The sequence below is a fragment of the Mauremys reevesii genome, linkage group 3, assembly GCF_016161935.1.
Source record: "Mauremys reevesii isolate NIE-2019 linkage group 3, ASM1616193v1, whole genome shotgun sequence".
In the NCBI taxonomy this organism is placed as follows: Eukaryota; Metazoa; Chordata; order Testudines; family Geoemydidae; genus Mauremys; species Mauremys reevesii.
Window position 1 is genome coordinate 55,562,925 of NC_052625.1, and position 24,880 is coordinate 55,587,804.

Genomic DNA, 24,880 nt, shown 5'->3' on the forward strand with positions numbered 1-24,880 from the left:
GAAGTTTGGCTCCTGATTTAGGGTGACCAGATGTCCCATTTTTAAAGGGACAGTCCCGTTTTTTGGGACTTTTTCTTCTATAGGCGCCTATTACTCCCCACCTCCTGTACCGTTTTTTCATAGTTGCTATTGGTAACCCTATCCTGATCCCACAGCAGAATTCTTGTGCTTTCTTCACTCTTTGCTCTGCCTTTATCCCTTGCTCTCTTCCTGACACACCCCTTCATCTGGACCAGATTCTCCTCTGCTGGCACAGCAGTGTGATTCCCTTTAATCTCCATGGGAGTTGTGATAGTGAGCCGGGGAGAAGTTGGCCCTCAGGAGTCTATATGCTGTTGCACTAGTATTGGGCCAAATCCTGAGGCCAGTCAGCCGGCTCTCCTTTATTGTCATGTAGGGGAATCTCTCCTGCTAACTCAGAGGACACTCAAGGTAGTGCAGTGAAGGATGTGAAGCAGGTGTTCAGCCACTCCATGGTGGCAAGTTCATGCAAATAAGCTCTTTGCGCCCCTTCTGATTGTGTCTCCATGGATCCAGATCCCCACAACCTTGCATGCAGGAAATGTGGGTGTTGTCAGAGTGGTACCGGTATGGAGCTCTGCTTTCTCCTTGTTGATATCACTCGGCTGCGTGCGTGAGTTCCCTCTGTTTGCTGCCCCAGCTCTGCGCAGATAGCTGACACAGCAGACCCGACGAGAACCCCCAATAACCACAGAGCCCAGTAAGATGCAAAGCCACGTCGGCTAGGTTTATTGCGACCTCGGACACCCGTGCAGGGTCCCCGTAGATTACTTAGTCTACCGGGCGTACTGCGAGAGAATGCCTCTTGGCAATGGACCCGGCTCAGTGGCGGGACTTTCCACTCCCCCTTCGGCCAGACAAAGACACCGCCCAAGGATGCATTCTTATACACAGATACAAACAAGTTACACATCACACCTGACGTATTGAGGTGCAACCTTTCTACGTAGCACGGTACAACCTCTCTACGTATTAAGGTGCCGCCTCTCACCTTGTACATGTTGGTTCGATCAAAACAACTCTACCCATCATTTTACCCTTTTGCCCCTGTCATTGGGATGGGTCGGCCTGTCCTCCTGTTATCTATGGAATGTTTCAGTATAGTGTGTTCTAGTGCTGTGTTTATGCTAGGTGAATATATGTTTATGCAGCATCAGCCCTTTTCGTGCCAGCTTCTGTGAGCAGGGCCTACCTCTGGCTCACAGCTTAACTTTGCTTTATGTTAGCAAAGTCTTGACCATTACTTTAGTTCAGGCCTCAGGCCTCATACTGGGCCTTTACCAGGGCCTGCACTTACTACAGTGGGGCTGTCTGGTGAGGGGGAAAGAGAGACTGGATGGAGTCCATATATAGTGCTTGTGGAGGGGGAGACTGGCTGAGCAGTAGGGGCTACGCTGCCCCCACTCTCATTGCCAAGGTGGGACAGAATCCTTTGGTCCCAAAAGGCCCCTTTGCCAGCTGACTGCTCCATTATTACAGCTGGCACAAATGCTGCCATTTCCATACCCCAATCTGCAGGTGCCTCCAAGAGGTGGCAGAGGGATTGATTTGCAAATGCTGAGACTTGCGCCCACAGCCATAGAACCCAAGACCAGTTTTAAACTTCGGCCCTTTAATCTCCACCCACAGCCGAATGAGGCTCTGTTCTTAAGGTCGGGCTCCTCAGAAGCAGGAGAGGGAGAGCTGGACAGAACACCACAGATTAACTACACAACAGTTTCATTTGAGAAAGGATTTGGGGTTTGCCAATTTCATGACATTTTCTCCTTTCACTAATAACACCTCCCACACTACCCGGATTGTGCAGCTCCAGGGAAATGTTGGATCTGCTTACTGAGAGCAAGCAAGGAGGGATTATACACAGATCACTCATGAGCCTGAGGGCAGCTTGGTCCTGTACAAGCCAAGGGTGAGGACAGAACAACATATACCAGCCAACACTGACCCTTCCTCATCCAAACCCCAAGCAGAGGGAGAGACTTAGCTAAAAGGAGCCACAGAAATGCCTCAGAAAAAGTCCATTTTGATAGCGGAGACCACCAATGTCCTGAGACACCAGTCTTTTGGGAGGGGGGTTGTTGGTAGACATATTGAATCAGAACTGGGATCCACTCCTCAGCCATGCATCCAAATTTCTGCATCCCTCTGCTGAGTAATTCTTGGAGTGGACGGTGAGTGCACGCTATGAAGAAACCTTGTTTCCTTCTGTTTTATGTATTTGACATTTCCCAAAAAGAACAAAATGTTGGAATAACTAATTACTTCCCCTCCCCGCCCCATCTGTTATTAGGAGAAAGTTTACTTTACAGCTCTTGGTACTGTGACAAAGTTCCTCCTCTACCTTGGTGGGTCCTGCGCTTATTTGGCAGATTTGCTCACCTCAGTGATCTTCCCCACAGTCTGGGTCAACTCCTCCTGTGTCTGATCAGGAGTTGGGAAGTTTGGGGGGAACCCGGCCCCGCCCTCTACTCCGGGTTCCAGCCCAGGGCCCTGTGGATCGCAGCTGTCTAGAGTGCCTCCTGGTACAGCTGCATGACAGCTACAACTCCCTGGGCTACTTCCCCATGGCCTCCTCCAAACACCTTCTTTATCCTCACCACAGGACCTTCCTCCGAGTCCTGGTGCCTGATAACGCTTGTACTCCTTAGTCCTCCAGCAGCACAGCACAGCACAGCACACCCTCACCCTCACCCACACCCTCACCCTCTCAGCTCCTTGCGCCTCTTGCTCCCAGCTCCTCACATGCACTTCCTCTCCTCTGGCTCCCCCCTCCCTGACTGGAGTGAGCTCCATTTTAAATCACATACAGTCCCCAGCTAAAACCCCTCCAGCGCATCATCAGGGATCTACAGCCCATCCTGGACAATGATCCCACACTCTCACAGGCCTTGGGTGGCAGGCCAGTCCTCGCCCACAGACAACCTGCCAACCTGAAGCATATTCTCACCAGTAACTGCACACCGCACCATAGTAACTCTAACTCAGGAACCAATCCATGCAACAAACCTCGATGCCAACTCTGCCCACATATCTACACCAGCGACACCATCACAGGACCTAACCAGATCAGCCACACCATCACCGGTTCATTCACCTGCACGTCCACCAATGTAATATATGCCATCATATGCCAGCAATGCCCCTCTGCTATGTACATCGGCCAAACTGGACAGTCTCTAAGGAAAAGGATAAATGGACACAAATCAGATATTAGGAATGGCAATATACAAAAACCTGTAGGAGAACACTTCAACCTCCCTGGCCACACAATAGCAGATCTTAAGGTGGCCATCCTGCAGCAAAAACTTCAGGACCAGACTTCAAAGAGAAACTGCTGAGCTCCAGTTCATCTGCAAATTTGACACCATCAGCTCAGGATTAAACAAAGACTGTGAATGGCTTGCCAACTACAGAACCAGTTTCTCCTCCCTTGGTTTTCACTCAACTGCTAGAACAGGGCCTCATCCTCCCTGATTGAACTAACCTCGTTATCTCTAGCTTGCTTCTTGCTTGCATATATAAACCTGCCCCTGGAAATTTCCACTACTTGCATCCGAAGAAGTGGGTATTCACCCACGAAAGCTCATGCTGCAAAACGTCTGTTAGTCTATAAGGTGCCACAGGATTCTTTGCTACTTCTACAGAACCAGACTAACATGGCTACCCCTCTGATATTTTAAACCCAGGTGCCCTGATTAGCCTGCCTTGTTTGGCTGAAGGTGTTCTAATCAGCCTGTCTGCCTTAATTGGTTCTAGCAGGTTCCTGATTACTCTAGTGCAGCCCCTGCTTTGGTCACTCAGGGAACAGAAAACTACTCATCTAGTGACCAGTATATTTGCCCTCTACCAGACTCCTGTACCCCACTGGCCAGGGTCTGTCACAGTACATGTTGCAAATGGGGTGGATGGTGCTGAACAAAGACTTACAGTAACCAGTAAAAAAGGTGGCATTAGAGTCATAATCGGGGATCGTCACCAGGGAATCACCCGCCATTTGTGTTGTTTGGAAAGGAAATCTGTCGAAAGACCATAGCAGACTATATAAAACCCAGGCGGCTGCACTGGTGACTGATGGGGTGGCACTTTCTCTGTGAGCCCGTGAGAAATCAGTGGATGGTGCTAGTAGTGAGAATTGTCTTGTTGGAGGTGCAGAGCCTCATTCCCCTCTCACTCACATGAGTGTGAAGCGGAAGTAGCTGTCCTGAAGGTATAAGTGAGAGGAGAATCAGGCCTGCTGACTGTTGGATGGGACTTAAAAAAGGTGTGAACTTCTAGCCCCACTGAAGTAAAGGGGAGTTAATGGGACCTGCATTTCATGAAAGTCTTGCCCATTTAAGACCACCAGCACTTTCCCCAAGAATAAGGGATTGACCCAAGCATCCTCACCTAATCCCAGTTGAAACATTTACATTTGCCTAATGACATCATCACTGGGGTTTCAAAACGACACATTATTCTTCACACTCCCCCACCTAAAAGGGCCTTGAGGTGAGGGCTGAGTGTTGTTGTTGCATTCACCAAAGGATGAGAATTGGTCACCATACACAGGGTTTGTAAAGGTCTTTGGGATCCTCTGGAATGAGAGGGGAGCTCTGGCCCAGGAAAACACGTGATTCATGAAGATGATGTCAGTGGGGCTGTGGAATGGCTCCAGAGGGCGTCTGCTCCCTGCTTCTGATCTCTCACTGAAGCCCCTTCTTTGTAAAGGGTTTTACTTTGCTCCTGCGTCATCACGTCCATCTCCTTATTCTCAAAGTGTTGCTTTGGTTCTAAGAATTATCCCGACAACCCGACTCGCCAGTGGTGTAAATCAGAAGTAACAACCCTGCAATCAAAGGAATTATACTAGGGGAAAATGAAGGCAAATGAGAGGAGAATCAGACCCCAAGCACTCAAAGTTAAACCAACAGGGATGTAGAGGGCTGGCTGGCTATCCTAACAGAAGGAATTTTACTCAGCCAAACACTTGTTAAGCTCTTCCCTCCTATCCCTTTGCAAGTGCAGTTAGTCCTCCCATTAGCTGAATACACACTCTTCCATGGCCCAAGTTAATTTGTGGTACATGATTAGTTTGCAGCTATGTTTAAAATACTTTATTTTAGCTGAACAAAGGTATTGATGGCCTTGCTGGCCTCTGGTCAGGCTGACTCTTCAAACAAAGATGCAATGCCCACCGCTCCCTGGTTCCCATATTAGTTTCCTTTCTGGAAAAATTAAATCTTCATTGGCAGGAATCAGGGCAGGAATTTTAGGACCTACATTTGGAAACTCCACATTCCTGGCAAAGAAAAAAAAACAACACATTGGTGCTAACATTAGAGCTGTTTTTTTTTTTTTTATAATTGGAGATATACCAATCTCCTAGAACTGGAAAGGACCTTGAAAGGTCATCAAGTCCAGCCCCCTGCCTTCACTAGCAGGACCAATTTTTGCCCCAGATCCCTAAGTGCCCCCCCTTAAGGATTGAACTCACAACCCAGGCCAATGCTCAAACCACTGAGCTATCCCTCCCCCCGGATTTTTGCAACCAAGAGGTTAATGACCCAAAAAAGAAGACCATGCTGGGGGAAACTTTAAGAACCACAGGGTTCAGAACCTAAGTTTAAGTCAAAAAATGGGATGCGTGCCGGTTAGAAATGGTGCCCTTTGAAAGCAACCAACCATTAAAAGGGTCGTCCATCCTCAGTAATAGTAATGGCCTGGGACCATTTACAATTATAAAAGTAACCAGGGTAAGGGTGCTTTTTCCACACCATGTTATCCTGGCTTATGGTACCTAGAAGTTTCTTTAAGGCACAATAACAATTGGAAACAAGCACTAACTTTGCGTTCTCACTAGAGGCATGTATTTGCAGAGCTCTCTATCTATGAGAATCTAAAATGATGGGAGTTGTAAATAAAAATAATGACTGAGACTTGAAGTGTCTCATTGATACAAACACTTCAGAAGCCTCCCTCAGGCTTTAAAAACAGCCTTAATGTTTATTGCAAATGAGGGAGTCTCCCTCCAAATGAGCAAATGGTGCACACAAGTTTGCCACTGTATCACACAGAGAGACCAGAACTTCAGTTACATCATGGGAAATTTGGAGACAGTGGAATTCTTCTGCTCTGAGAGCAGCATCACTGACGTCAGAATCTGTCCCAGAAACTGTTGCTCGTGCAGTGGACTGGAGTTGCTGCTAAAGATTATTTACTATTTAGAAGCCAAAAAGAATAAAAGATCACTGGAGACTGATTATTTTCAAGGCAGCACTTCCATCTATATGGAAACAGGACTGTGTTTCAGTGGATCACATTTTAGCCATGTTAGGAAGACAGTTATGATGCCCTTTGTACTCATGATAGGGAAGAGGCACTAACAGATATACATTTGTTGACTGCATTTGCCTGGCAATTGTATACAAGCTGGGTCTCTCCTGATATCACAAGATGGGAGATGTCTAGGGTCAGTGGTACAACGAGCTTTCCATTTTAAACCTGATGTTTAACCCCTATGCTAACTTCACCAAAACTAAGCCAAATTTTTCATCCCTGATCTCATGACAGAAAGGCCTTTTTTCAAAGGAGGGGGAAGTCAGCCCAGGCATTTGTCAGAAAGGCTATCTTGGAAAAGGTAGGATGAGATTAGCACTTTGTGAGGAGTTTCTTAATTTTTTCCCCCAAACCCTGTCTCAACAGTGGATGAGCTAGAAACCCTCCCTCTGGTTTATTCCTCAATGAGGAATAGTGCCTCTGATATTTTTTTAAGAAGTCTGATGGGATAATTTTGGAAAAATTCATCTGGTTTTATTTTTCCTAACTAACTTTCAAACATTTTAAATTTAGGTACAAAATACCAACAAAATAAACCTAACAAGATCTTTTGGGATAAAATGTCACTTGGTTACATGTGAACCAAAATAGGTTAGCTATCACAGTACTCACTTTTCCAAAGGGTTACAGAGGGATGGGATTACAGTAAAATATTTTACCCTAGTAAGCTTAAACATTAACAAGTCTTAGGGGGTAGCTGTGTTAGTCTATATCCACAAAAACAACAAGGAGTCTGGTGGCACCTGAAAGACTAACAGATTTATTTGGGCATAAGCTTTCGTGGGTAAAAAAGAAGTGGGTTTTTTACCCACGAAAGCTTATGCCCAGATTAATCCGTTAGTCTTTAAGGTGCCACCGGACTCCTCGTTTTTTTAAATATTAACAGTTATTAAAACATTTTCAATGAGTAAGTGTAATTAAGCTATTACAACAATTGAGATGAGGCTGTAGTAGCCCCATACAGATCTAGTGAACCCATTTCATACTGGCGTCAACAGGAAAAATCTATTCCACTAGAAGGAAACCAGAAGATCTAGTCCCTAAAATTTAAACAAATGCCATTCTTCTCATCAGCCAGAGATCTTTTATCCTGTCCATTAAATCAGAGCTGTTGTTGAATGCTAGACACACTCACCTTGGTTGATTCTCTTTTCCGTGTAGTAACTGTCTGGTTAGCAAAGAAATCCCACAGTACAGTATTTGTCTGACGTCTGAGGAGAGCAAAGCGCAAATACCACTCTTCAGTGAGGCACCAGTATTGAGCAACACACTGACCTGAGTTATGGTGGTGTATGAAATGAGTGTGCCAGACCTCTAATTCATTTTTATGGCACTTGACATAAACAAAACAATTTGAAATTAATGTCTCAAATCAGTCCCTGGTGTAATTCCACTGAAATGAATAATGCCATAGCACAGATGACTTTGGCCAGCTATGTGGCATTTATATTGAAACCGTGGATCCCAAAGTGCTTCACAAATGTCAAATTAAACAAATCCTGGGCCTCATCCACAGCCCATTTAAGTCAAAGGAAAGACTCTCATGGATTGCAATGGGCTTTGGATCAGGTCCTATATATTGTATAGGGACCACTTCCCCAATCTCTGAAATGCAGCCACCTCTGGGTTAAACACTGTTGCAAAATCTTTCTTTGTGACTGATCTCAGAATTAAATTCAGACTCAACTCTCACACTGTTTGCCAATACTAGCCAGGAAGCATTTTTTTTCCACACTTTCCTTTTTTCATCTGTGCTATTCAAAAAGCAGAGTGAGGATTTACATACAAGCCACTAGGTAGTCTGTCCGATTCAAATTAGTTTCCATTGGTTAGACAGTTTTTCCATTTCACAGTTCAGGTAATGATCACAGACAGCCTTCCCTGCTAAGGGACAGCTGTGTGGGCAAGAAGATGAATGGGTTACTAATAATACTCTGAACTTACAGTCACTGGCATATTTCATTCAAGTAACTCAAAGCATTTTACAATGGTGAGACTATTAGTCTCATTATACAGATAAGGACTCTTAAGGCAAAGAGAGTTGAAGTACCTTGCCCAAGGTTACACACAGAATGATGGCAGGTCTACATTGAAAACTTACAATCAGCATACCTACATCTCTCCTACATCTCTCCGGGGTGTGAAAAATCCACTGGGCAGGAAAGTCCCAAAGTGAAACTGACTAAACAGAAAGTGGGACTGGCCAGCTCATTTTCCCTGCCTAAGGAGAAGAGTGAAAAAAAGACCAAACCAAAATGTAAACAGCAGAGCTGATGAAGTGTGAAAGAGATTTTAAAATTTGTCATCAATTTTTCTTAAAAGCAAAACAAACTCTGGCCCCAGCCGCAGCCCTACACTCTGATCTGTGCAGGGGACCTTTCGGGTGTGCCTACACTGCAGCAAAAGCCCCGCAGCATCGCAGGGGCTGGCCTGGGTCAGCTGACTTGAGTTTGTGGGGCTCAGGCTGCGGGGTTATAAAATTGCAGTGTAGACATTCCGGCTCGGGCGGGAGCAAACCCGAATGACTACACTGCAATTTAATAACCTGCAGCCTGAGCCCCAGGAGCCTGCGTCAGCACTCTGACTTTGTTCCAGCAAAGCACTTACACGTGCTTAACTTTAAGCACATGGGCAGCCTTGTGGGCTTCAGTGGAATTACTGTGTGATTAAAAGTAAGCACATGCATAAGTGCACAAGTTGCTGGATCAGGACCAGAATGCTCAACATCTTGCAGGCTCAACCCTATAATTTTCTTTAAAATTCCATAGGTTTTTGCAGTAATTTATACAGAACCCTATTGGTTTAATTCCAGGATTTTTCTAGCTCAGAACATCCTTCTTTGCATGTGCGTATGTTAGCGTCCACATCTCTGTGATGTAGTTTCAGAATGTGAAGTCAAATAAATTTACCCTGGAATGTGAGACACAAACTACTTAGGGGAAGAAAATTGTAAGATAAAAGAAAGCAGCAAAGGCCTTAATGACAGTGCTGAGGAATTTACCTCACTCAAGGTATCGTCACTGTGATGTAGCAGTTTTGCTGTCTAGGACCACGTAGATCATCCCACAGTATAAGTGCCACCATCACTCACTGTAGACAAGGAAGCGTAATTTACAAATGTCATGGTGTCTGACGTGGCTCACAACTTAGTGTGCCGATATTAGGTCAGACTGTCAGAAAACAGGGCAGACACCCCCCAAACTGATGGTATATTCTATAATTAGATTCCATCAAGCCAGTAACAAATGTGCACTCCTGGATTACTATATTAGTCTCACCATGGAGCCAGTCACAATCCCCTTAGGCTCTCCAGTGCACCTTGCCAGTCCAACAAGCTGGACTTCTGTGATGAAAGGTTATTAAAACCAAAAATCGCCACACATTAGGTTACTCCCAGCCCCAAGGGGCCAATCACTTACCCAAGTCAATGGATGCTCTGGATCTCACACCAAAAACAACACTGATAGCCAATCCTTTAGTAAACTAACTCAAGATTCATTAGCGAAGAAAAAGAAATGGGGGTTATTGAGAGGATAAGCAGGTGAAATACATAACAGGTGAGTCAGAGTTTGTAAGTTCAAATGATAGCAGTGATGTGGTAACCACTAATTTCCCATAAGTCTCTCAGGGTTGCCCAAAATGGCTCGTGGGACCTCTGTCTTATATCTGGAACGTCCCCTGACAGCATCTAAATAGATCAGAGCTGCGGAATCACTTCCTTCTTATAGTTGAAAACAGTCTGGCAAGCGTTTCCATCACAGCACAGATCTATAGATTTATCGTTGTTGAACACACAAAGATCATGTTTCTTCATTTACATTTCCAAGGCTCCAGTCTCCAATGGCTATACATAATGTAAACACATTAGCCAGAAACAATTCTTCATTAGTTTTCATGCAGCTTTACACATCAAGTCAATTCACATTTAAACACTAACACACATTTCAATCCAAGACTAATTAAATACAGGATACAGACAAATGAAAACAATACAAATGAAAACAATACAATCAACCTCTCTTTTGATTTCTATCAGCACAAGTGAATTGGTCTGAATACATATTGATACACTCAACCCTTCTTTGGTATTCATACATAAGTGAATTGCCCTATTGCCATGATCTGAGCTGGTCTGTCTGTGTTACACATCTGGTAACCCGTTTAGACAACATCAGAACAAAATAAGGGCATTAACCTTCCTTCAAAATACCATGACAGTACTTTTCTTGTCCATTAGTCTGTGTTATAGCAAACCCCATTCAACTATTGTGAGTCAAATCCTTGGTCCACAGGCAGCTTAAGTGGCTAGGATGAGTATGGGGGCTCTCTGTGGGACACATTTGGTGGGGGAAGGAATCTTTCCCCCAGCCTGCTCTGCAGCCACTTCTTCAGCATCGGAGCTCCATTACCTGTGGCCAGTGCGTTTCCCTTCCACAAGGAGGAAAATGACCAGTCTAATAGTGGATCTGTACGGGGAGATTTTGACAAACCAGTGAAGTGCCTGAAACCACTATTGTTCATTGCTAAAAGTAATTAAGTCATCAGGCCGTAAATTGGTCATGCAGCAGCCTTAGCATAACCAAAGCAGGAGTGGAGGGGGTTTTAGGTGCCACAGACCGGGCAGCTTGACCCCACATCCTTCCTGCTAAGAATGTTGAAATTGCTGATCTATATATTTTAGAAAAACAGGAAGCGTGTCTATAATGTACCCTTAGGAATGTGTCTGTCAGGGTCCCAAGACATGGACACTCTGAAAATAAAACATATCTGGTTAACTGACGATCATAAGGAAACCTCTTGCTTGACCTTTAAAAATTACTTGCTTAGCAAGTTTTCTTTAAGGGATATGTCATTGTATTACTTTGCCACTTGAGAGCCGCCACACTCAGCTTCGGTAATTATCGAGGGTTGGGGGTGTTTTACTAACCTGTTGTGGACGTGTGTAAGTGCTTGAGACTAAGTAAAGTTTAGCTTTAAGTGAAAGCACTCTTGTGTTGTCCTGTTTGTGCCAGCCATCTATCGGTCGGACAGCCATGTCTCTCCTGATTGATTTCCTGACACCACCTCACACAGAGTAAAAGTTACCAAGAGCTTTGGGTTGAAAGAACCCCAGGTAACAGATGCACTGGCCCTGTCCTCACTCTCCCCCAAACAATCCCTTTCTACTGGGATGCAGGGTTCTTCTGCAGAGCAAACTTCATGTGTGATTGCTATTTGTATTACAATAGCACCTAGAGGCTAGGTGAGGGATCAGGGTCCCTTTGAGCTAGGCACTATGCACTCACATGTCTAGTAAGAGCCAGTCCCTCCCCCAAAGACCTTACAGTTTAAATAGACCAGACAGCAAAGGAAGAATTCTTATCCCCATCTTATCAGATCACACAGGCAGTCTGTGACAGAGCTTGGAAATCATCACCTAGGCTCTTATTCAGTGCCTTATCCACAAAAAGCCAGCCTTCCCAATTCTTCTGAATCCTCCTACTTCCTTTCTGCAGTGGGTCTGGTGGTTAAGGGCTCTCCATGTCCTCAGAGGAGTAGGCTTGACCGGACCTTTGCTATGTAGGGGGTATCCATTCAAGGAATGGGGATAATCAGAATAGCTAGATTAGCTCGACATTGAGGTTAGAAGTTAAACTCAGACCTATTGAAAATATAGGGACATAACCATTCCAGTGGGAGAAACTTCAACACTTAGGCTATGTCTATACTATAGCTTATGTCGGCAGAACTTACATTGCTCAGGGGTGTGAATTCCCCCCCCCCCCGGCCGAGTGACGTAAATTACACCAACAGAAGGGCCAGTGTAAACAGTGCTATGTCAGCAGGAGAGCTTCTCCCACCGACATAGCTTCTGCCGCTCACGTTGGTGATTTTATTATGCCAACAGGAGAGCATAGAGCACCAGACACGCTGTAGCAGCACCACTACAGCGCTGTATGTGTAGACATGACCTTAGTCTACAAGGACTTCACACCCCATCATTCATAACTGCTGAATGCCTCCACTGCAGAGGCTGGCTGTTTTGACTACAGGCTATATTCACTGAAGAACTGGTTGTTTTGACTACAGGCCAAATCTTGCAGCCCTGACTCAGTCCAGAGTTCACCAGGAGTTTTACCTGAGTCAGGATGGCAGGATTTGACCTTATAAAAATATTTTCATGCTGTGCTTCTGAGCCATGAAAATATTTTAACAGGGGAAATCATTTAACTGACATTTAAGATGGTTGCTTTGGATGAAACCGCTTAATGAATCAGAGGCAGTTAGGGAGCCCTCAGCAAGAGGCCTGAAATAAACAAACATGAGATTAAACAGCTCTGCACTAGGCTACAGAAGGAATTTTGGAAGGAAAGCAGAGGTGGGGTGAGAAGGTATTTAACAGATGGCAGTGAGCTTGGAGAAGTGGTGATCATTCATCTTCATTAAGGATAATAGTCACTTAGCACTTCATTACCACTTTTCATCCATGGATCTCAAGGCACTTTACAAAGGACAGTGATGCCAAGTCTACACTACAGACCTATATCGGCATTACTATGCCTTTCAGGATATGAAAAATCTATACCCCTGAGCAACGCAGTTATACCGACCTAACCCCCATATAGACAGTGCTATGTCGATGGGAGAGCTGCTTCCGTTGACATAGCTACTGCCTCTCGGGGAGGTGGATTACCTGCCAACATGGGAGCTCTTTCCCACTGGCATAGAAACATCTTCCCCTTAGTGCTACAGCAGAATGCAGCTATGCCGACGCAGCGTTTGAAGTGTAGACCTGCCCTTTGTATCATCACACCCATTTTACAGATGGGAAAATGGAGGCAAGGAGAGATGAAGGCCAACAGTTTCAGAACTGGACACTGCTTTTGGGTGCCTCTGTTTTTGGGTGCCCAGCTTGTGATACCAGATTTTCAGAAGTGCTCAGCCCCCAAAGCTTCCACTGACTTCATGCAGAGTTGTGCCAGCTCAGCACATATGAAAATTAGGCTCAAGGTGTCTCAAGTTGGGCACCCAAAATGAGTGGCCATTTGTGAAATGTTGGCCTACGTGACTTGCCCAGGGTCCACAGGAAGCCAGCGAGTCAGACCCAGAGCTGGGGATAGAGTCCGAGCCTCAGTCACCAACACTTGTTGTCTTTTTCTGAACATAGTGAAGATATAAACCTGCTTTTTTGACATTCAGCTTGGAATCTGTTTGTAACTTTGGAATGTCTCCAACTGTCCCACAACCAGCCCAACCCTTTTCTCACTTGTGTATTAGTATTGCCTCTTTGTTCGCTCCCTCATTGCTGCTTTTCTAACATTTCCCACCAGCCCATTCTGGGGCAAAAGACTTCATTATATTTGCATTGTCTAGGCCTCATCTCCTGTCTCCATCCTTATTTACTGAAGGCAATTATTACTATTTGCACTGCAACCGTGCCTGGAGGCCAAGGCTCCATCATGCTAGGCATTGAACAAACATATTAAAGACAGTCTTAAAAGAGCTTCTGACTGGACAGGAGTCAGGCGAGTTATCTGCTCAGCTACCAGATTATCCCACCTTTGCTATGAAGAAGGCCACCCTCATGTAAAGAGATTCTGACTGCAGTGGTGAGTACTGAGACAGATGGTGATGTGAGCATCACACTTTGCTCCACCCTGCTTGCTTGCAGTACATTGTCTTTTCTACTGTATTTGTTGTCTCAGGACCCAACATTCTCTGAGACTTTGTGCAAACAACACTTTGCGCATCGGATATGGGGGAAAAGCAAATACGAAGGTTCAACAAATACTTTGGATCCAGACTTGCAGGTTGTATTCAAATGAATGTTTATGGTTTACTCATTTGCAATATTCATTCATATCTAGTCCTCGCTCAGTCCTATTTCCAGGTCACTAACTTTACATACTGCCTCCCTAAATGCCCCCAGCAGTTTCAGTTCAGCACGGCACTCTTCTTCATTCCCCGGCCTTAACAGCTGGGTAGTGTTGCTGTGAGTTGTTAAACAGCTACTGTGTTCGACACCAGCACTGGAAGAAGTTATTTTAATATAACCTTGCCACACAAGAGTGGCCTGAGGCTGAACTGTTAGGCTGAAATTCATCCCGAGGCAGAGGGCTAGCCCAAGACCTATGCACTAATTAAGTCCCTCTTTATCCCGATCTCAGAGGCTTAAGTGGTGCATAGGACTTGGGCTGGCCCTCTGCATGGGGTGAATTTCAGCCTGAATGTGTGTACAGTGTAATCCCTATAGAAGTGCAAATTATTACATATTAGCATGAGTATGAATGCTGCAGTCATATCATTGTGACAACACATCAATACTAAGGTGATTTAGGTGAAATATAGCCCAGCTTTTGGGGAATGGAAATAGTCCAGCCTTACTGCACTTATGAAAAATAATAAATGGGGACCATGAAAGGAGGTGCGTAACTCATTAGTAAAGTGTCAGACTTCCAAGTATTCAGGACAACCACAGATGTTAAGATTAATTAGCTAGTTTGCCTTTCTTGAAGTGATCATGTCCATCACATGGGAAAACAATAAGTAAAGTTTCTTATGGTGAAAATGCTAGAAGAGTTTCCAGTTTCTGTTTTAAGTTTGTATTGTGGTAGCAGGTAGGAACTACTGTTAAGTTGCATTGACTTTTGCACTTAAAGCATCCATTCAACCTCTGTTCTATAAAGACATGTTCTTGGTTCTGTTTCTCCTACAGTTTCAAGGTACAGTAGGAGAAACTAACAGCATGAGTCAAAACTGATTTAGTTAAATCAGTACAAGCACCTCTGTAGACACTCCTATTTCAGTTTAAATTAGGCATAGCTGGTTTAGTTTACGTTGACTAGGAACAGTTTTAAACTTAAGCAAAATAAGCCACTGTGAAATAAAAATAGCAGCTACTCAGGGGTTTGCACCAGCTTCATTAATTGGCTTAAAAAGCAATCTAGTTAGACTAGTTCAACTTCTGTGTTTAGACAGAGTCTAAGAAATAGTATGACATTTAATCCAAAGGAATTCCACTGATTAACGTGGAGAAGTAGGTGAACTTCAGAGAGGGGAAGCAAATATTAAAATCAAAGGCCAGATTGTTATTTTATAAAAGTCAAAATATCCCCCATGAAAACAAAACATGATAGCTCAGATTTCCTACCATTCTTATCATCAGTTCAGCTCCACCACCAGTGATACCAAAGGGCCCAATTCAATAAGATACTCTAACACATGCATAACTTCAACCATTAAAGTCAATAGGACAACTCTTATGATTAAAGTTATGCACATGCTTAAGGATCTTGCTGAACTGGGTCAATGAGGGGAGCCCTAATGTGGACAGGACATGTCATTTGAACCTGCTGCTTTAAAGAGGTGAGACACAGAAAAATTGGATGCTACTATAAACACACTTCTAATGCTTATTGGTGTATCTGAGAGAGAACCTTCAGATGAGGTTTATTTGAGAAATCTTGGTGAGATCTAGTGCACCAGACAAAAGCAGCGAGGTTAGAAAAGAGATGTAGCGCTGAATTAGGCACGTCTAACTAGCATATCAGAATCTGGCAAACGGAATGCAATTTCGAAACAATAGCTTTAAATAGTGCCAGGAATTTTGCAAGAGACATTTTACAGATAAACTCCCCATAAAGGAGAACAGTCAATTAATTTCACATATGTTTGATAAAATACATCTCAGAGCAGCGGTGGCTCCAGGCACCAGCACTCCAAGCGCATGCCTGGGGCGGCAAGCAGCGGGGGGCACCCTGCCGGTCCTTGCGAGGGCGGCAGTCAGGCAGCCTTCGGCGGCTTGCCTGTGGGAGGTCCGCCGGTTCCATGGACTCAGCGGCAATTCAGCGGCGGGTATGCTGAAGCCACGGGTATGCTGCCAAATCCGCGGGACCAGGACCTGCCTGCCATGCTTGGGGCGGCAAAAAAGCTAGAGCCGCTCCTGCCTCAGAGACAGTCATGACAGGTAACAGACTGCAAAGCAGTAATGTGTATAACAATAGGTTCTGCTGCAGATGGAAATCCATACACAGAAGGCCTCTGCCCCCTAGTGTGCATTCTAAGGATCTCTTATAGGATACAAAGGGCCAGATGCAGAGACTACATCTACACAGCAACTGGGAGGTTGCTTCCCAGTGCCAGTAGACAGACACACACTAACTTGAGCAGAGCTAGTGCGCTAAAAATAGCAGGGTGGCCACAACAGTACGGGCTTGCTGCTTGAGTATGTACTCAGGGCGTTGGGTAGGATTGCATGTGTGGGAAGCCCCCTCCCAGCTGCTATGTAGGCTTACCTAGAGCTATGATGAATACTAACGGATAACTTGAATTCCTAGGTCCAGATCCTCCCCTCCATTTCTGTGCGCAGACGGCACTGTGACCAGGCAGATCCCACCTGAGAAGGATGGATCCCATCCATATCATTCCTAAGAACTTTTTTTTGTATAGTGTATATTTTTAAAACTTGCACTTTATTTTATCCCAAGGTTGATGCTGCTCCCATTAAGACAATGGGAGTTTTGCCATTGATTTCAGTTGGAGCAGGCGTGGGCCCCAGATCCCGCTTGCCTTACTCATGTGCATAATCCTGTCAGCTTCACTGGAACTAAGCTCAACAGGATTTGTCCTTAAATTGGCAAAGCCAAGAGGAATCCCAAAGCTTCAGAGGAACAATACTGATTTTTCCAGTCTATGACATTCACCCCTGAAGGAGTCATTTGATTTCTGTCCAAATTTCAGACACGCCGCTATCTGGTTAATGTCCTACTAACGAACAAAATTGTCAAGAATTTACAGAAAGTCTTGCTGTGGGCGTCACATTAAAAAACAAAAAAATCTCTCAGCCAGTAGTTCCCATGTGTGAGCCTCTTACAGTTCTTAGAATCAAAACAGTTCTGGGAAGGGCAAAAGTAACTTGACGACTTCATTTCACATGCTGTGATGTAAAGGATAGAAATGATCTAGCAGAAGTATCCTTAGCTTTGTTACTAACACCTTACATTAGTAAAACTGAGGACAAGACTCTCTCCTGTGCCAAGATCAACTCAATGCAAAGAGCAGGGTGGGCAGTGTGGGGTGTAGATGGTATTGCCTTGATGGCTCTTGTTTGAATAAGAACTACTGAAATGGGTACAGTGTCCCAAACAGATGCATTCCATTATGTGAAACTAGAGGGTCTACAACAGGGTTTCTCAAACTTCCGTACTGGTGACCCCTTTCACATAGCAAGCCTCTGAGTGCAACTACCCCCCTATCAATTAAAAACACTTTTTAATGTATTTAACACCATTATAAATGCTGGAGGAAAAGCGGTGTTTGGGGTGCTCGCGACCCCCCCATGTAATAGCCTCACGACCCCCTGAGGGGTCCCGATTTGAGAACCCCTGGTCCAGCAGGACTGACCTGTGAGGATCATTTACAGGAACTTGGTATGTGAGCTGTAGCCAGGGCCAGCTCCAGGCACCAGTGAAGGAAGCAAGTGCCTGGGGCAGCCAATAGAAAGGGGCGGCACTCCGTCCGTTGTTGGGGTGGCATATCCGGGTCTTTGGCGGCAATTGGGTGGTGAGTCCTTCACTCTCTCTCTTCCTCTTTGGCGGCACTCAATCAGGTTTTTCTTTTTCTTTTTTATTTTTCCTTCGCCACATGAGGCGGCAAAAAAGCTGGAGCTGGCCCTGGCTGTAGCCTAGCTAAAGTAGAGATGGGAATGTTTATAAGTATCCAAAGGGTATAAAAACGAAGGAGAGGAGAGGAGCCTTGGGCCAGACTATACCTCCTTGTGCTAGCCTTGTCAGTTGCCTGAGATTCCATATCGGTAAGTGAGGCTTGTTCACCTTTGCAAAACACTTTGATATCCTTTGTGGAAGAAGTTCATGAGCGCTAAGTATTAATTAATGCGCTATTGCATTATCAACTCCATGTTGTCTGTTTTCCAGTTCACTCTTGTGGTCCTCGTGTCTAAGAACCTTCTACAGCAATAGTTATTTAACTTAATCCTAAATACACTTGCCCTCAAACAAAAAGACACACACAGAGCTTGGCTGTAGACAATGGATCATGTGATGTGGTCTGGATGAAAGCTGGAGGCATGTAGGTAAGTATAGTCAGTAGGTTTCTGGTATAGGGTGGTGTTTATGTGACCATCGCTTATTAGCACTATAGTGTCTAGGAAGTGGATCTCCTGTGTGGACTGGTTCAGGCTGAGGTTGATGGTGGGGTAGAAATTGTTGAAATCCTGGTGGAATTCCTCAAGGGCCTCCTTCCCATGGGTCGAGATGAAGTTGTCATCAATATAGCGCAAGTAGAGATGGGGCATTAGGGGACGAGAGCTGAGGAAGCATTGTTCCAAGTCAGCCATAAAAATGTTATACTGTGGGGCCATGCGGGTATTCATAGCAGTCCCGCTTACTTGAAGATATAAATTGTCCAGACAGGCCAGTCCTCACTTACAGACAGCCCCCCAACCTGAAGCAAATACCGGCAACTACACACCATACAACAAAAACGCCAACCCACGAAACCAAACCCTGCAACAAACCCCAGTGCCAACTCTGTCCGTATATTCAAGGGACACCATCATAGGACCTAACCACATCAGCCACACCACCAGGGGCTCGTTCACCTACACATCTACCAAAGTGATATATGCCATCATGTGCCAGCAATGCCCCTCTGCCATATACATTGGCCAGACCGGACAGTCTCTATGCAAAAGAATAAATGGACACAAATCTGACATCAGGAATGATAACATTCAAAAACCAGTAGGAGAACACTTCAATCTCTCTGGTCACTCAATAACAGACCTAAAAGTGGCAATTCTTCAACAAAAAAATTCAAAAACAGACTCCAAAGTGAAACTGCAGAACTGGAATTAATTTGCAAACTGGACACCATCAAATTAGGCCTGAAAAAAGACTGGGAGTGGATGGGTCATTACTGTTAATTGAATTGTCTCATTAGACTGACCTCCCACTTGGTATGGCAACTCCCATCTTTTCATGTGCTGTGTATTTATACCTGCTACTATATTTTCCACTCCATGCATCTGATGAAGTGGGTTCTAGCCTATGAAAGCTTAAGCCCAAATAAATTTGTGAGTCCCTAAGATGCCACAAGGACTCCTCGTTGTTTTTGCTGATACAGACTAACACGGCTACCACTCTGAAACCTTAAGACAACAGTGGATCAGGCTCAGGCTTTCTAGGTTCAATGCTGTTGCAGAACACTAGGGGGAGCTCCAGCAAATACAGTTTGGGTTCTTTTCCTTTGCTTTCTGGTTTGGGTCTTTAGAGTGCACTCAGGTCATGTTTTCCAGATTTTCTTCACAACCATAAGAGCTGATTTTTTTTTCCTCCCCAGTGAAAACAGATCCTCACAGTCATATGATTCCAGGAGCTGGGCCTTTAGAAGAAACAGCAACTATCATGAGACTTGCAATAAAATTGCAAGAGTTGGCAACGCTGCATATTCTCTCAGCAAAACAGTGGCTTTTGTTGGTGTTTTTGGAGGGGGGAGAGCAGCTGGGAGAATGTACCTTGAACACAGAAAAGCAGAGATTGATTCAAAACATTTAGAAACTAGAGAACACTGCACAGCCAGTCATGCCTATTTTATGACAAATGAAATTTAGTCGCTAAACACTTTTACTGCTGGCCTGAGTCCAGGGGTGGCTGTAGGTATTTTGCCGCCCCAGGCACGGCAGGCAGGCTGCCTTCGGCGGCTTGCCTGCAGGAGGTCCCCGGTCCCGCGGATTCGGCGGCACGCCTGCGGGAGGTCCGCCTAAGCTGCGGGACCAGCGGACCTTCCACAGGCATGCCGCCGAAGGCAGCCTGCCTGCCGCCCTCGCGGCGACCGGCAGAGCGCCCCCCGAGGCTTGCTGCCCCAGGCACATGCTTGGAATGCTGGTGCCTGGAGCCGCCCCTGCCTGAGTCCTTTCCTACTGCCACGCCAATTCCGAGCATTGGGCTTTAAGTGGGGTTTTCATATTTTGACAGGTTCTGGATAAGAGTAATGTTTATCAGTTCTAAAACATTTTAGATCTTTAGTGTCATCAGTTCAATGGGTTGGTCTGAATTACTGTTGGCCTCCCTGCTAGTTGCGCATTGTTGTTTAGTTTGGATGGGATTACTGCTTTGATATGCACGTGCAGACCTCTGCCTAAGTAAATCGCTGATCCTGTAATCTAATCTGGGCCATCTGACCTTTATGCCTGTGCAGAGTCCCACTTAAATCAAACCTCAGCACTAGTGCCATTGTCTGAGTGTGTGGCTCTGGTTGCAAAGATTATGGCCTAGGTGTGAGAAATTTTCTGTCTGACCCTCCACTCCACCCTACCACCTTAGGCCCATGCCACTTCAACTGGTTTAGGTCTCATATCTTGCTTGGCTCGCTACTGTCTTATGATATCCATAACCACAATATCTGCCATGTTATAAATATGGAAGTCAGTAGAACATTAGGTCCTATTGGTATATGCATCAGCCCAGCATGGATGATCAGGGAACATTCAACCAACTGTCAATCAGCAAGTGCCCCTTCAAAGTAGATATGGGCAGGGGCGGCTCTAGGAATTTGGCCGCCCCAAGCAGTCATGCCTGCGGGAGGTGCACCGGAGCCGCGGGACCAGCGGAGCTCCCGCAGGCATGACTGCGAAGGGTCCGCTGGTCCCGCGGCTCCAGTGGACCTCCCGCAGCTGCGGAGGGTTCGCTGGTCCCGCGGCTCTGGTGGAGCATCCGCAGGCATGACTGCGGAAGGTCCGCCGGACCTGCCTGCCGCCCTGCCGGCAAAATGCCGTCCCAAGCGCGCGCTTGGCACGCTGGGGTCTGGAGCCGGCCCTGGATATGGGCCTGAGCAAAGTTCAGACTAAAACCCAAATGTCCCTAAAATCTTGGAGTGTTTGAATCCAGATTTTAGTTCTGTCCTTTATAATAATAGGGGCCAGCCATATTGTTCAGAACTGGATCCCAAATTCAGGATGAGGGTTTGGATTTGAAGTCACACAGCAGCATCTGGTATGCACACTAATTCAAGGAAGCAGCAAAGGAATAGGTTTCCTGCTGTATGCCATTCCATGCCTGTCACCTGGTCAGCATCTCAGAGTTTGCAGTTCAAAAGGATGCAAAGTTCTGAAAGTCCAACAAATGTGCAGACCCACCTCAGTGTCAGCCAGTGTTTGTATGAGAAAGATGTGCACTTTGATGTTACACAGCTCCCCATTCCTCTCACAGCAAGACCTGCCGCTGCAGTGCTCTGCCTCAGTTTCCCCACTACATTCCTCAGCCTACTACAGCTGTAGCGGTGACTTGCTGCAGCGATTTTGCCCTCCAGCTAAGTCATTAACAAAAGTCCACCCCTTCTGGGGTACTCCTAGTCCAAAAACCAAAAATAAAACAAAGTCTTTGTCCCAGTCTCCCACTGACCCAGGTCCTCCTTTCTGAGGGTCTACTAATTCCATCACTCTTCGGCCCACAACTCTGGGTTCAGCTTTGGCCCTTCCCAGGCTCCTTTCCACCTTTTCTCTCAGCCCCTCCTGGGCTCCTTTCCCAAGCAGCCACTCCCAGGCCTTCCTACCTCAAGCCTTCCACAGGACTCTGCCTGCCTCATGCTTTCCTCCAGCCCCTCAGAGCTTTATGCTCTCCCCTCCAGCCAGCTCTCTGCTGCTGGGCTGCCTTCCTCTTAAGTCCAACTTCCAGCACAGCTGTAGCAGAGAAAGGCTAGTTGATCAGGGCTGACTGACCCTTAGATGGGCAGACCACCCTGTTACACTTCAGTAATTACTTTTCCCTGAGGGGTTGCAGGTTTCCAGCAGGGGCGGCTCTAGCCATTTCGCCGCCCCAAGCACGGCGGCACGCCGTGGGGGGCGCTGTGCCGGTCGCTGGTCCCGCAGCTCCAGTGGACCTCCCGCAGACGTGCCTGAGGGAGGTCCACTGGAGCCGCCTGCCGCCCTCCCGGCGACCGGCAGAGCGCCCCCCACGGCATGCCACCCCAAGCATGCGCTTGGCATGCTGGGGCCTGGAGCTGCCTCTGGTTTCCAGGCTACGACAAACCTAGTAAGGGTCTTGAGGAACACGGTCTATGTATTCTAGAGTAAATGTTCCAGAAACCCACACCAGAGACTGATCCTCCTGCATGTCATCTAGGTAACTGAAGAGGCCTTTAATGCTATTCTGATGGATAGTGTTGTGCCTATTGCCACTGGAGAGCCAATGTAGCATCTCAGTTTCACTTCTATCAGAAATCATGCTTCCAGCTGTTATTTATACCTCCTGACATTAAATAGCCATGACTCACTGCCTTCACCTGGACAACTATAACATTTTAGGACAGATCAGTGAGGTCCAACTTTTGCTGTCTCCTATGAGGGAAACGTCTATGAATGTCTCCCTGTGTTTAGAAAAACAGTCAGCCAGCTGACAACAGTTTCTGGAAAGAGAACGTGACCTTCTGTGCTGGAAAGCTGAGGTTTCGTTTGCCAGATCTTCATAAGAGCCACTTCTCCCTATATTATTTATGAAAAGTGCTTTAAGGAAATGACTGCACAAATTTGTTTGTTTAAAAAACAAAACAAAACAGCAGAAAGCCTTTTTCCAGAGCACACACTAATATGGATTGGGCAGTTAGTAGAAAGGATTCTTTAGCTTCCTCTAAGGTCAGATGCTTCTCAAGGGATGTATTCAGAAATTGCATGTGAAGGGACTCCCAGGCTGAAAGCTCCTTAGTAGGCACTCTCAAGGAAAGGGTCTGACAGACCACATTGTCTTAGAATTATTCACTCACATACCCCAGAGACACATAGCTAAAGCCAATTTTTTTCCTGTGGAAACCAGATATAAACAGACAGTACATATACTTGGAAGGAAGCAGGATGAGCCCTACATGCCCACAGTCCAGTAGTGTTGTACTTAGGGTTGCCACCTGCCCAGGTTTTCCCAGGATTGTCCCTTTTTTGAAGTAGTGGTCCTGGAAAATCTGTAAGGGTGCTCAGCACACACTGCCAGTTGTCCAGTTTTATGGACTCAGGAAAAAATCCCACTTTTTTGTACTTCAGTGGTGGCACCCCTACTACCATTTTGCAATTTTATTGTGAGTCTTGCAATATTTGGCATTTTTCTTAAAGCCCCAACTCCTGGAATCATATGAATACACAAGGATCTCAGCTTTAATGTAAAAAACAAAGTTTCTAGTTCTGATAGTTGCAGGGGGGAAATAAGAAAACGTGGCCCAAGTGCACCGTAAAGGCTTAAAAAAACAGAAGGCAAATAAAAAGCATCTCACATTATTATTTTAAATCTCATAATTTTAAAATTAATATTGTGTTTTTAGGGGGCCTGTCTCATGATTTTTGAGCACTTATATTTGGCAATACTGCAGTAGTCTTTGTTCAATCTCCCTTCTTCTCCTGAAGCTTTGGGAGTGCTGGTGTTGGGGAAAGGCAGACACCTAGTTTGATAATCCCAGGTGCTTTGTTTACTCTGGTCAGGGGTGGCTCCAGGCCTCTGCACACCAAGCGCGTGCTTGGGGCGGCAAGCCGCAGGGGGGGGCGCTCTGCCGGTGCCACGAGGGCAGAAGGCAGGCTTCCCTCGGCGGCGTGCCTGCGGAGGGTCCGCTGGTCCCGCGGCTTTGGTGGATCCAGCAGACCCTCTGCAGGCAAACCGCCGAACGCAGCCTGCTTGGGGCAGCAAAAACCCTAGAGCCGCCCCTGACTCTGGTGACTATAACCAGACAGAAGAAAGGAAATCAAAGGGTCAGTTAGTCCAGAAAGATAAGCGAAGAAGGTAAAGGAGTCAGCAAGGGGCACAGTTTTAAAACTGCCAGACAGTACTGTGATCATTTAAGATATATAGCTAGAAATGTCCCAAGTCAGAAGAAACCAAGAGTGAGGCAAGCAAGTTGACAGGGCTCTGGGCATATATACTATAGTGCCAATTACCATAATAGCTAGTAATCATTTCCTATGTAAATTAAAACTGCATGGTGAGGTCCTTGGTGAACTTAATGGAGTTTTCTCCTCTAAGTTCTCGTTTCCCCAGATAAGGAGACTGCTTGGGGAATAGTCTTTTTAAAAACTCATTATCTTGCTGATTAGGGTCCAAATAATTTGTGAAGGAGGAGAGTATTGCAGGATCTCCTGAAAGTGGTCAGACTTACTGTAGAGTGAATTCTTCCAGCTCTATGGAGAGTGAGCCCACCTGCTCTAATGGAAAGTGAATTACTCCATCAGTTACTTTTGTACCTGCTAAAACAAAACAGCTTGGGTTTTGGTTTTTGGTTTTTTTTTTAAGATAAAAGCTAATGCTAGGTCACATGGCAGCTTGCAGTGCCAAGGAAGATCTAACATGCTGATATTGTTAATAGTATAGCAGATGCTCAGACTAATGACAACACGGAAACAAAAGTTTCGCACCACCCTAAAATCCGCTGAACTGCCCGGTTCCTTGCACCGTCGTTTCAAAGCGAAGTTTGGGTCAAACCGCAATAATACCTTAGCTGGGCTAAACCAAGGGGACCCAAACAGCCCAGGCTCCGGAGCTGCGCTAGACCGAACAAGCTAACAAACTCCTATACA

General features: G+C 45.8%; 1 long non-coding RNA gene across 1 annotated transcript; it reads right to left on the reverse strand.

Annotated features, from left to right (window-relative positions):
* Window positions 1-5,206: 5,206 nt before the first annotated feature.
* On the reverse strand, window positions 5,207-24,874 carry LOC120400171. The gene is made up of 3 exons (XR_005595578.1): window positions 24,797-24,874; window positions 24,463-24,550; window positions 5,207-5,299 (listed from the first exon to the last, which is right to left on the reverse strand). It is a non-coding gene; the product is annotated as an uncharacterized LOC120400171 (long non-coding RNA).
* Between the last annotated feature and the right edge of the window lie 6 nt (window positions 24,875-24,880).